We start from the raw sequence: 10,772 nt of genomic DNA, 5'->3' as shown, positions 1-10,772 counted from the left end.
GTGACACACCCGCAGGGGTCATTCAAACGTTGGGAACAGTAAATGTGTGTGGAGAAACAAACTAAATGTAGACTGTTTGACATCTGAAAATATAACGTGTTTAAAGGTGCTTCCAGAATGCAATATTTTATATGCTCTTAAAATAAAGAAGGGAGTCTTCGCAGTGATGCAATAAAAGAAACATATTGGCTTCCCCCAATGAACCTTGCAGTTAAAAGTTCTAAAGGGACAGTTCACCCAAAAATGAAAATTCTGTCATTAATTACTCACCCTCATGTCGTTCCAAATGAATTCCAAAATTCATTCATCTTCAGAACACAAATTAATCTCTTTTTTGATGAAATCTGAGAGCTTTCTGTCCCTCTGTTGACAACTATGCAACTACACTTTGACGCTTCAAAAAATGTATTAATTGAGAGGTTTAGTCCAAATATTCTGAAGAGACTCGATCTCTAAATTTAGGCTTTTATTCATATATAAACATTAATTTACTCACACATCAGTTGTGGTAAACCGAAGCTCAAGAATGTTTGCTTGATGTGGAAGAACCAATGAGATTCATTCTCGTCTGTTACACTGCATGTTTGAGCTTCCACAAGAACCAATGAGATTCATTCTCGTCTGTTACGCTGCATGTTTGAGCTTCCACAAGAACCAATGAGATTCATTCTCGTCTGTTACGCTGCATGTTTGAGCTTCCACAAGAACCAATGAGGTTTGTTCTCACACGTCAAGTGAGAAGATTCGGTTGAGCTTTTGTTTATGTTCGCTTATCAATGTTTAAATGTGAATTAAAGCCTACATTCGATCTGTTCATCATATAAATTGATTGTGTCTCTTCAGAAAATTTGGACTAAACCTGCTCAATTCATATGGATTAGTTTTACGTTCAAAGTGGTACGTAGCTGTCAATGGAGGGACAGAAAGTTTAATCAAAAAGATCTTCATTTGAATTCCAAAGATGAACGAAAGTCTTAGGGGTTTGGAACGAGGGTGAGTAATTAATAACAGAAATAAATTTTTTTGGTGAACAATCCCATTTAAAAAGAACTATTTCAATAATCTAAATAACCATTTTTCACTATAAAGAACCTTTTGTAGATTGGAAATGTTCCATGGATGTTAAAGGTTCTTCATTGAACCATCAATGCCAATAAGGAAACTATATTTTTAAGAGTGTAAAGTGCCAGACCAGCATTTCAATTCTAAATGAGATGAACGGAAGAAATGCTGGAGGAGACCATAAGTCTCCAGAGAGGAGAACAGACAGTCTCCATCTAGTCCGTAATGAATGGTACAAGCCACATGGCACAGCTCAATAGCTGGACTGGCTACAGACTAATCAAGTGAAGCTAAATAATAAGCAAGCACAGGGAGTCCTTAATAGACCCTTGGATCATAATGGCGCTGGGGTTTAAATCTAATTTGCATCCAGTTAAATGAAAGAACAGCGTGTGCTGATGTACCCTTCCATAAAACGAACAATAACGAGCGGTAAAAATACATGAAAATATATGACTCGTTTCGATTAAACTGCTTGTTTTCAATTAGTGTCATGGCACGGTAATGCTCTATTTTGATGCAGGTCAGGAATTAAGCTAAGCCTCTTTTTGGAGCTGTCAGGCCACCAGCGAATTTGTCTTCCTGTGTCAGTTGGCAGCTCCCTTCCCCAAGCCATTTTTGTCATTCATCAAGCCCATTACTGGCCTAACCCTTCCAGGCATGCAGAAACGAATGGTCTAATCCCTTCATTCTCACAAAGACAAGATTAGCTGGAGGTTAAACACTCGTGTTCTTTAAATTTTGTCCTTGACAGGGTGCCAGGGGAAAGCTCTTAATCTCGTGAAGGAGCAATTGGAGGGAGCTTTGTGTGCATACAAAAGTAGACGAGCACAGCTCAGGCGGAGCGCAGGTAAGCCCTCCTCAAAACTACACATAATCTTCAAATCATAAACCTGTTTACTGTAGCCGGTCCTCTGCGGTTTGTGCTCGCAGATGGCGGGAGACGTCTCATTAATCATCCTGTGGCATCGAGGGCCACGTGCGTTATTGCTAGGGCACAGTTGGCAAATGACTCAAACTGAGAAACAGTTGTTCTTGGGGGCTGACAGGTTCCCACATGGTTTTTAGCTCACTGTGAATGAAGCCCACTCAGCTAAGGTGCATCTGTTCGGCTGCACCTCTCTCTGACACTTAGCCACATTTGTGCGAGCAACGACTATCTCAGAGAAGAACACTAATGTTACACGGTTGGATTTCACCTGTGTGGAAATGAGCTAAAACAAATACTCACTTCTGATATATTCAGGATTAGTGGTCAACCGAAAAACAGCTAAAAAAGCTCCTACCTCTGTGTTTCCGCAAGTCTGAGTCGTGCATGAATTTACAAGAAAATTGGCGTTCCAGGCAGTCCAGGCTGTAATCTGGCAGGTTTAGAGAGCTCTCTCTGGTGCAGCGTTCAGCAGGCATTCAACAGCTCTTGAATAAGACACAGGGGAACAGTATCTCTCTGTATTCTCAACTTGCCAGTCTGTCCGCAGGATCACAGTCTGTGGTGTTGGGTATCACACAGACTAAGCGAACACTTCCTTTATGGTGCTGCTCGCTCTCTCACTCTCTCTTTTTCAGTTAATACATCAAAGCAGTAAACCAACTGGGTGGTATGCACAGGATTTTTATGCCTGATTTATATGGATCAAAACAGTAATACATGCAGATCGTGGCTATGAAAGTGGGATTCTACACAGTTTTTTGTCACAATATTTTTATTTACCAAAGAACGAAATGAACACTACTTGACTCAAGTTCACCATAACGCCAATTTATAGTTTTCGATCCTTTTTATCTCTCAATTCACAATTTTCTCCTAAGAAAGGATCTCAGTAATCTCACACGTGCCTCATGAATTTCAGAAGAGATCTCAAACTGCTCTCCAATTTGGTAAGATACTAGATTACAATCAAAACAAAAAACATTTTGTGTTTACATTTTTTCATAAAAAATCTTGTTGTGCTACCATTAAAAATTATATTTTACAATTGAAATAAAATGATGTATTTTTTGACAAAGTGGAAGTCTATCATTTTTATATAGAGAGACATTTATTTCGTCAGAAATGTTTCTTTTGCATTTATAGTTTAATTCAGAGACAATGTTTATACTTAGATGGAACATTATTGAGCCTCATGACCTCATGAACATCTCATGACCTACAAAAGAGTTTTACTATGAATTAACTGGAATTAGATATAATAATCTTATTTTCTTTACAGTAAATATATCCACCCCTTCTGTGCATTTCTCTCAGTTTTAAAGCTTTAAACCCAAATAACTTATTTTGAAAAGTGCAATTCCTCCTCTTAAACCTCATTTCATCAGTCACATACAGCATAAGAATCGAGCTGTATTTGAGCAAGTCATCTCTTGTTATCATAAAGTAATCCCTTCACAAAGGATGATGTGAAAGGCCAGTTCAGGACACAAGCTAAGGACGTATAAATTGCTGTGAGCAAAACGACTGCATTCTCCCACAGTCAGTACAATAGGCAGCAATGCTTGGCATAGAGAGGTTTCATTATTCAGCGCTCAGGTTTCGTTCAGTCGGGGATTAGTGATGGGGATGTAGGCCGGCCGTGCACACAATGTCTCCTGAAGCCTGTGGGATGTGTTGTACCTCCGCGCTTCCGAGAAACCGAGCCCCTGGAGCGCCAGTAAAACAATCAGCGGCGTGGGGGACGCTAGAGACTCAGATCCTCAGCTATAAAACAGACTCTTAAAAGCGGCTTCTCTGACGATAAAGGGCCCGTTGTGAGTCTTATCGCAGTGGTCAGTCACATCTGTAACGTGTGTGAGAGCTGGGGGCAAAGCGAGCGCTAAAGTTGGATAGTCAAAGTGTTTATTTGAGTTGTGTTGAAAGCTCCAAAGAGTCAGCTGTCTGGCTGATCTCTCAGCAGCGCCGATTTCAGCTATACACTATCCCCGACGCTCGGGCCAGGCCCGGCTCGGGTTACCCAGCGAACAATGCCAACTCTGTTCTGACTGCCTATCTCACAGACTCCGTTGTACTAACATGTATATCTATGTCTACAATGGACAGGGGATGAACAGATTATACTATGGCCTTGAATAGTTTCGCTCCCTACTTTGAAGGTGGCTACAGTGATCATGCCTGTGAAATGCATTCTGGGCCCTGTATAGCATATAATCTTAACACATCCTTAACAAGCATCGCATGGAACTTAAAAAACTCTCTATCCAGGCCAGTCACCGCACCTCGGCCAAAACTGAAGCAAAGACAACTCTGTGAATAGCGTTCGAGTTATTCCTGGCAGAAACATGTTGCGGTTGTGAGTGTTGAGGGAAGCCGTCAACTTCTGACAGCTGAGTGTCGGGCGGACAGATTACATAGCTCCTCAGCAAGCCTGTTCATATTAGCATTAACAACAAACCATAACAACAGAGTCAAACATCTTACAGTGCTTATACTGAAGATTCTTCAATGTGAAAAAAGCTTTTAAAAATATCGAATATTTAGAATATAAGCTTGGCGTAGTAAGACTATGTAATGTTTTTGAAAGTCTCTTATGTTCACCAAGGATGCATTTTTTGGATCAAAAATACAGTAAAAAGAGTAATATTGTAAAATATTATTACAATATTATATTTAATACATTTTAAAAATGCAATTTTTCCTGTGATGGCAGAGCTGAATTTTCCTTCAGAAACATTTTTTCTTAAAAATCAATGTTGAAAACAGTTGTGCTGCCTAATATGTTTGTGGAAAGGTTCTTTGAATAGAAAGTTCAAAAGAGCAGCATTTATTAGAAAAATAAATCTTTTGCAACATAAATGTCTTTACTGCCATTTCTGATCAATTGAATGTGTCCTTGCCGAATAAAACTATTAAGTAGTGTTAAGTAATTAGTGTTAAGTATTAAGTAATTTCTGAGTGTTGAAAAGTTAAATATGACAGAATTTCTCTTTTTTGAACTTCCCCGTGCACATCTCTATCCGGACAGCAGGATGACAGTTTGAAGATCAGAAATGTCATTCATTTTAAGATTTATACTTCCTAATCATTTTTATTAAGTACCAATTTCAAATCAATTAATATTTGAGGAATGTAATTGAAAAACATTTTATTTTATTGACTTTTTTATTGTTTTAAGTTTATCAACTGTTACTTAACTAATGTTGTTTTAGCATTTCCACAGATGCAATGCAAAAACTAAAAAATGTCATTACCATTATGCTTTATTACCTCAAAATGTATCATGTACAATATAAAAAATTCATACGTCACACATTATACCAGACATCAGGTGATAAATGTTTCCATTATGATTGAAAAACTGACCCTAACTAAAGAATCACCTATATTTCACCAGACTTTGTGTTAACAGTCTGTCTATAATTGTCATCTGAACTGTGCTTTTGCCTCTAAATATAGACAAATACAAAGGAAGCTGATTAGAAATATGATATGTGACATTCATTGAAGTGATGTCTAATTAAAAACTGAATTCCGAGAAGCATCCGGCAGAACACTGCGGAAAAAAAACAGTCCCTGAAAGCTGTCTAATCCCCCTATGATTGAGACAAGTGTCCTTTAACTCAATTGCATTAAGATGGCTTAAGGTTTAATAGGCTTCCCAAAACACTGCTGCACTATGTGCTCGCATCCTTTCTGTTTCCTTTGCAAGCCAATAATGGTGCTAATTGCAGCAAAATAGAAGTCTAAAAATATCTTTCACAAAACACAAAAATCAGTTTGCACACATAGAGCGCTGCCTCCTGTACATACCAGTCTGACCCAAGGCCGTGACCCATCAGTCCGGTGAGACCCCAGCCCCAGTACTGGTGGCCAGACCTTGGCCCCTGCTGACAAATGTGCTAGACAGGAGCCTCCAGAGCACCCACTCTAACTTAAAGACATAAATTCCATTATCTATTGCTGGTGACCCTATGAAAGTAATCTGGTTAAGTTCTTGAGTGCCTCTGATTTGATTTCAGCACGCTTAAGTAGCAAAAACGGCATGAAGTAAATGGTGATGAGTGATATAGAGAGAACCAATTGTGGTTTTCATGAATGCTTCATGACTGAAATGTGTAACTGTGCCAATAAAAATAAATGCAAGGACTGAGTGTCTTGTTAAATAAATCAGCAAGGCTAAAGTGTTTTTGGGCGGTTAGGCTGTGGAGTGTCCAATCCTCTATCCAATTAAGTGGAAGATTACCAGCACGTACTTGGCCTAAACGTACCCATCCCCTAAGAAGTTATCGAGAGGCTAATTGGCTCTAAGGGTATTGTGTTTTACATCCTTGTACTCAATCGAGGGGATTTCTCATCATGCCATCTGCCCAATGCAAGTATAACATGTCTTTTATATCTTTGTTTCACAATTAATCATATTACAGAACGGAAAAGACATGATGTTGTGAACCTTCAAATCTTTCTTAGCCTGGGAAAAAAAGCCATTAACTGCAACTGTCAAATGTCCAAAGCAATAAAATGAGAACATATACGTTTAATATCTAGAAAGATTGTTTATATCTTTTTTGTGCTGAGGTTTGTATTTATAACACCATGTATCACAGCATGTGATCTAACTGAGTGCACCAGGAGTTCATCCATGATTTATTGCCAATAAAAAAGAGCTAAACACAATTCTATTATTACTGAGAAGTCAACGTAATTATACAAATGCCCACTAGAGGTTCCCAGAGGATACTGTCTCATTGGAGTAGGAACTGATGTGATGCATCTAATCATTAGATAATTGAGTCTATCTATCAAAGCTATCAAGAGGTGTTAGATATAATGGTTGCTAATGAATTCTCATCCAGGGAGGCAAATAAACACAACACTAAGGCATGTGCATGTTATAAAATGTGACCGATGGAATTTGAAGAGGTTTACATACCTTCATTTGGAGGAGGGAATGTCCCCGTTTGTTAGAGCTACCTGCAATATTAATAAGTTTCAGTAAAAATGATCCATAAGCCAACACATATTTTAACCACAAGAGGACACTGTTTCACCACTGTAAAACATGACAAGCTCCTTCACTGTTTAAAAGACCCAATGCTTTCAAAGGGAAAACACTACAAATAATATTTTTTCCATGCTTCACAACAGGAAACAAAGACATAGATACAGTGAAATCAAAAGAAATTATATTTTTAATCAAGTTTGATTCTTATTTAAGAAATGTTGTAGTGAGCTATCTATTTATCTCTAGGCAGTTCTCACCTTTGCCGTAATATCTAAATGCACAACAAGAAGCTCAACCAACCCAAATCCATCAAATCTCAAGACCTTAACATTTTATTAGATTTTCCAGAGGCACTTACCCAAAATGCCAATGAAAAAATGAGACAAGGATAATTTCTCTGGTCCTTCTCAGTGTAATCCAAAATACTGCCAAAAATGTTTTTCAACTATCCAATGCTTTTCAGAATACAGTAAGAGTGTTCAAATGTGCTTTGTTGCATGTATAAATGAAAAAGATAGGTCCTTCCAAAATCTAGGAGCTCTGACAGTGTGTTTGTTTCTACACTTTGAATATCAGATCACGTATGATGTTGAATCCTGAACCAATCCTTTCCAGAGACTGAATCTGTATCCTGTAAATCCTCCCAACAGAGTAAACATTAGGCTTTGAGTTCCTTCACCACCAACAGATTAAACACAAATCCACCCGAAACAGGTTTGTGATCATCCAGGAGATCCTTTCCAGAGCGTGTCTGGCTCAAGAATGCCCTCTCAGTAGCGCACCGTGCATTCCTGTGATCCCTCCCCCCGCGGACACTCCCACCGCCTCCCACACCTCCCTCCTCAGCCCTGACAGCAGCACCCCAGCGGAAGAACAATTACAACACTCTCCTCCTCTCTGCTCAACACGTACCTATAGACAGTCTAGTGATTATGGCACATCCTCTTAATTACAGCCCCAGAATAACCAGAGGGGACAGGCGACGGGTCAAGAATGCTGATGAGACGGTTCCACCTCGCACCGAAATGAGACTTCGCTCTCATTGGGTGATGGCGTCGACTCCAATTAAAGCTGCTGTGCTGGTATGCCACCCTGCTTCTTTGTAGGGTGAGAGAAGGATAATATGATTAAATGCAGTGGTTGCATTTGTACCCGTCACAGCTTATTATAAACACGTCAAATAAATGTGAATGTCATGCACACTGTGTTTTGGAATTCTTAGAGAGATCAACCAATCGCAGAGCTCCTCATCCGACAGAGGGCTGTAAATGTCAGCGGGAAAAGGGCATGGCGAGATGATAAATCACAAGATGAGGTATTTTCACAACAGATATATCACATAATTTATTAGAACCGTCAACACCCCGTGGGAGGAGGCAGATGAAAGCTCCCTGCACTCTTCCGTTGCTAATGCGGTGTCCTCTCTGAACCGGGGATGGGCTCTCTGGGGGAGATAGCACAAGACTTCAAAGTCCATGGCCTGCCAAGACCGCGGGGAGGTCTCATTCAGTTGCTGCCCCTGTCGGCCCTGAGGGAGTTTCTAATTGCATTTCACAGGCCCTGAACAAAACAAGGCCTTGTTCAAGCTGAAGTTGGTCCTCCTGCTGGGACGTAGCTGTGATTTGCGACTCAGCGGGACGTGGATCTTCAGCGTGCCAGCACCGCTGAGAAAAACAGTTTCAGCTTCCTTCTTCTGACTGCACGCACTGGGATACCGATTGGCAGATTGATATGCGAGTGGCCGCGACACCTTCCTTCTCCCCTCGGAGGGTGTTCGATCTGTGGGACTGCAGGCAGATGTGTGGGCTCAAGTTGAAAAATTAATACAGACCTACAAGAGAGACTCTAAATCGTATGCAGGCCATCACATATCATCAAACAGAAGAATATTAGGGGATTTCTTTTCATAATTTATAAGCTCAAAATAACAGCCAATGTACTTTCAACTGGGTCTAGCTGAGCCTGAGTTATTGCTGTATTTTATTATCCTGACTATGGGGATTTGATGTCTAATATCAGCAATAATATCAGTCCTTGTGCTTTTTGTTTAAATCAAACATGCAACATGCATTTGATATTAAGAACCAGGACATTACATTTCAGGGTTTGCATGAAAGCAAAGCTATATGGCACCTTAGTATGTGATATTTTGCGAAGTCACATACATTTACTGCTCTATAATTACTAAAAATTAGTTTTTAAATCAGACAGTATTTATCTACCACTAATGCTAATTCTTATTCATACTTCTGAAGAAAATTTGAGGTTGAAGCCAAAACAAACCCAAACTACAACCCCAACTTCTGCTGTAACTCTAACCTAACAATATTTTATAAGAATTATTTATTTTAACACATAAACAAATTCATTTATAATATCGATTTTTTTGTATCACATGCAAGTCAAATGCAGATGTCCAAAAAAGACTCTTGTAAACCGCAGTTTAAACATAATTTTAACTTCTGTACAATATATTTAAAATTTTAGTGCTAATAGTTAGGACTGGTAATTTGATGTTGTGACCAAATAATAACAGGATTAATAAAATTAATTTCCCCCAAACTGAACTTTGTTCAGAATGTAGATTTAAATCACTGCATGATTTTTCATAATCTCATTAATTCAAAAGTGAAATGATTTGACCAATATTTTAACAGTGCCATCACAGCACCAAAAACCATAATCATATATTACCAGCGCACAGCATGTATGACTAACACAAAATAGTAAATCACTGCTAAATTGTATCATCATCATCAAAGGCAGATGTGATTACTGAAAATGAGCTGTGGAACGAAGGCTTTTATTTACTCCATGCTCATTCTAATAAGTCCATTTGAAATCATTTTGTGTAATTTGTAGCGCATATACATCTGTCTCATATACATCTGTTTAGCCATACCCCAAGGCCCTAAAAAACAAAGATATCAAATGAAGAATGAGCACATGGAAGTTTTTCCTTCTGTCTTCTTTTAAACATCGAAAGATTCTTGCAGACTCTCCTCAAAGGCAAAGTCATTAGTGCAGACTTGGCCTGATTGTTTTCACTGATTTTCTGTCTGAAGGAGGAGTAAATTGATGCCTTGGCCCTTCAGCTTCAGTCTGGCTATTAATTTCAAAGAGCAGGTTTGGCCTGATGGCCCTTTGAGAGAAAGCTGATTTAACTAGATCATTTTTAATGGGGATGGATTCCTCCATACTTGCCCTTTGGAATTGCTTCTGTCCTCCATAACCACTGGTCTGTAATGGCAAGCCCCTTCTGAGACTATTACTAAGGGCCAATTGGCCTTGAAATGAAATACATAATCTTAATGTACTGGAAGATGTGCGATCCGTTCGCTTGTGGAATGGAATGACTCAAGACTGCAGGAGTTTTTAGTCCATAAAGAGAAATGCTGCAAGAAACCGCCTATTCCACGCTGTCAGATCAAGGTAGCCTTCGCGAGGAGGCGTACGCAAACTCGCATGACAGCCGCTGCTATTTCTAGGGAGAGATAATCAAAGGCATTTGACTTGTGAGAGCCATGGCGAAATACCAATATTCTTGGATTTCAAAGAGCGTCTAACTACTGAATAGGGTTCCCATACGCCCTTTCATTGGGATGACACAATGTTGCATCTGCTCGGCAAGGGATAAATTAAGCATGTGAAAGTTTTAGTGAAATCCCCATTTTCCAGTTAATCAAATCTCCCCTAATCAAATTAGGAGCTGTAATTCCCCAGGATGCGTGTGACAAAAGTGTATTATTCCTGCCTTTGGGGCAGCAAAAGAGAAAT

The 10,772-nt window shown here is 39.3% G+C and overlaps 1 protein-coding gene across 8 annotated transcripts in view; it reads right to left on the bottom strand.

The window, feature by feature from the left end:
* The window catches only part of auts2b (activator of transcription and developmental regulator AUTS2 b), a 31,273-nt gene that overhangs the window by 6,504 nt on the left and 13,997 nt on the right, over window positions 1–10,772 (bottom strand). Inside the window, exons 1-3 of one of the 8 annotated variants that reach the window (XM_077208624.1) lie at window positions 7,354–7,790; window positions 6,924–6,960; window positions 2,349–2,478 (exon numbers count right to left, since the gene is read on the bottom strand). The exons of 1 other annotated variant lie outside the window; for it this stretch is intronic. The gene's annotated coding sequence lies outside the window, so the exon portion shown is untranslated. Of the gene's footprint in view, window positions 1–2,348; window positions 2,479–5,803; window positions 5,994–6,923; window positions 6,965–7,353; window positions 7,810–10,772 lie in introns of those variants that run through there. 6 more of the 8 variants (XM_077208623.1, XM_077208622.1, XM_077208626.1 and 3 more) reach the window with 6 other exon arrangements.

This window comes from Siphateles boraxobius, unplaced genomic scaffold (assembly GCF_051911475.1).
Source record: "Siphateles boraxobius isolate OS27281-9 unplaced genomic scaffold, OSU_SipBor_1 6, whole genome shotgun sequence".
Lineage (NCBI taxonomy): Eukaryota > Metazoa > Chordata > Actinopteri > Cypriniformes > Leuciscidae > Siphateles > Siphateles boraxobius.
The sequence above is the reverse complement of the archived record's forward strand: the minus strand, read 5'-3'. Positions and strand labels throughout refer to the sequence as shown.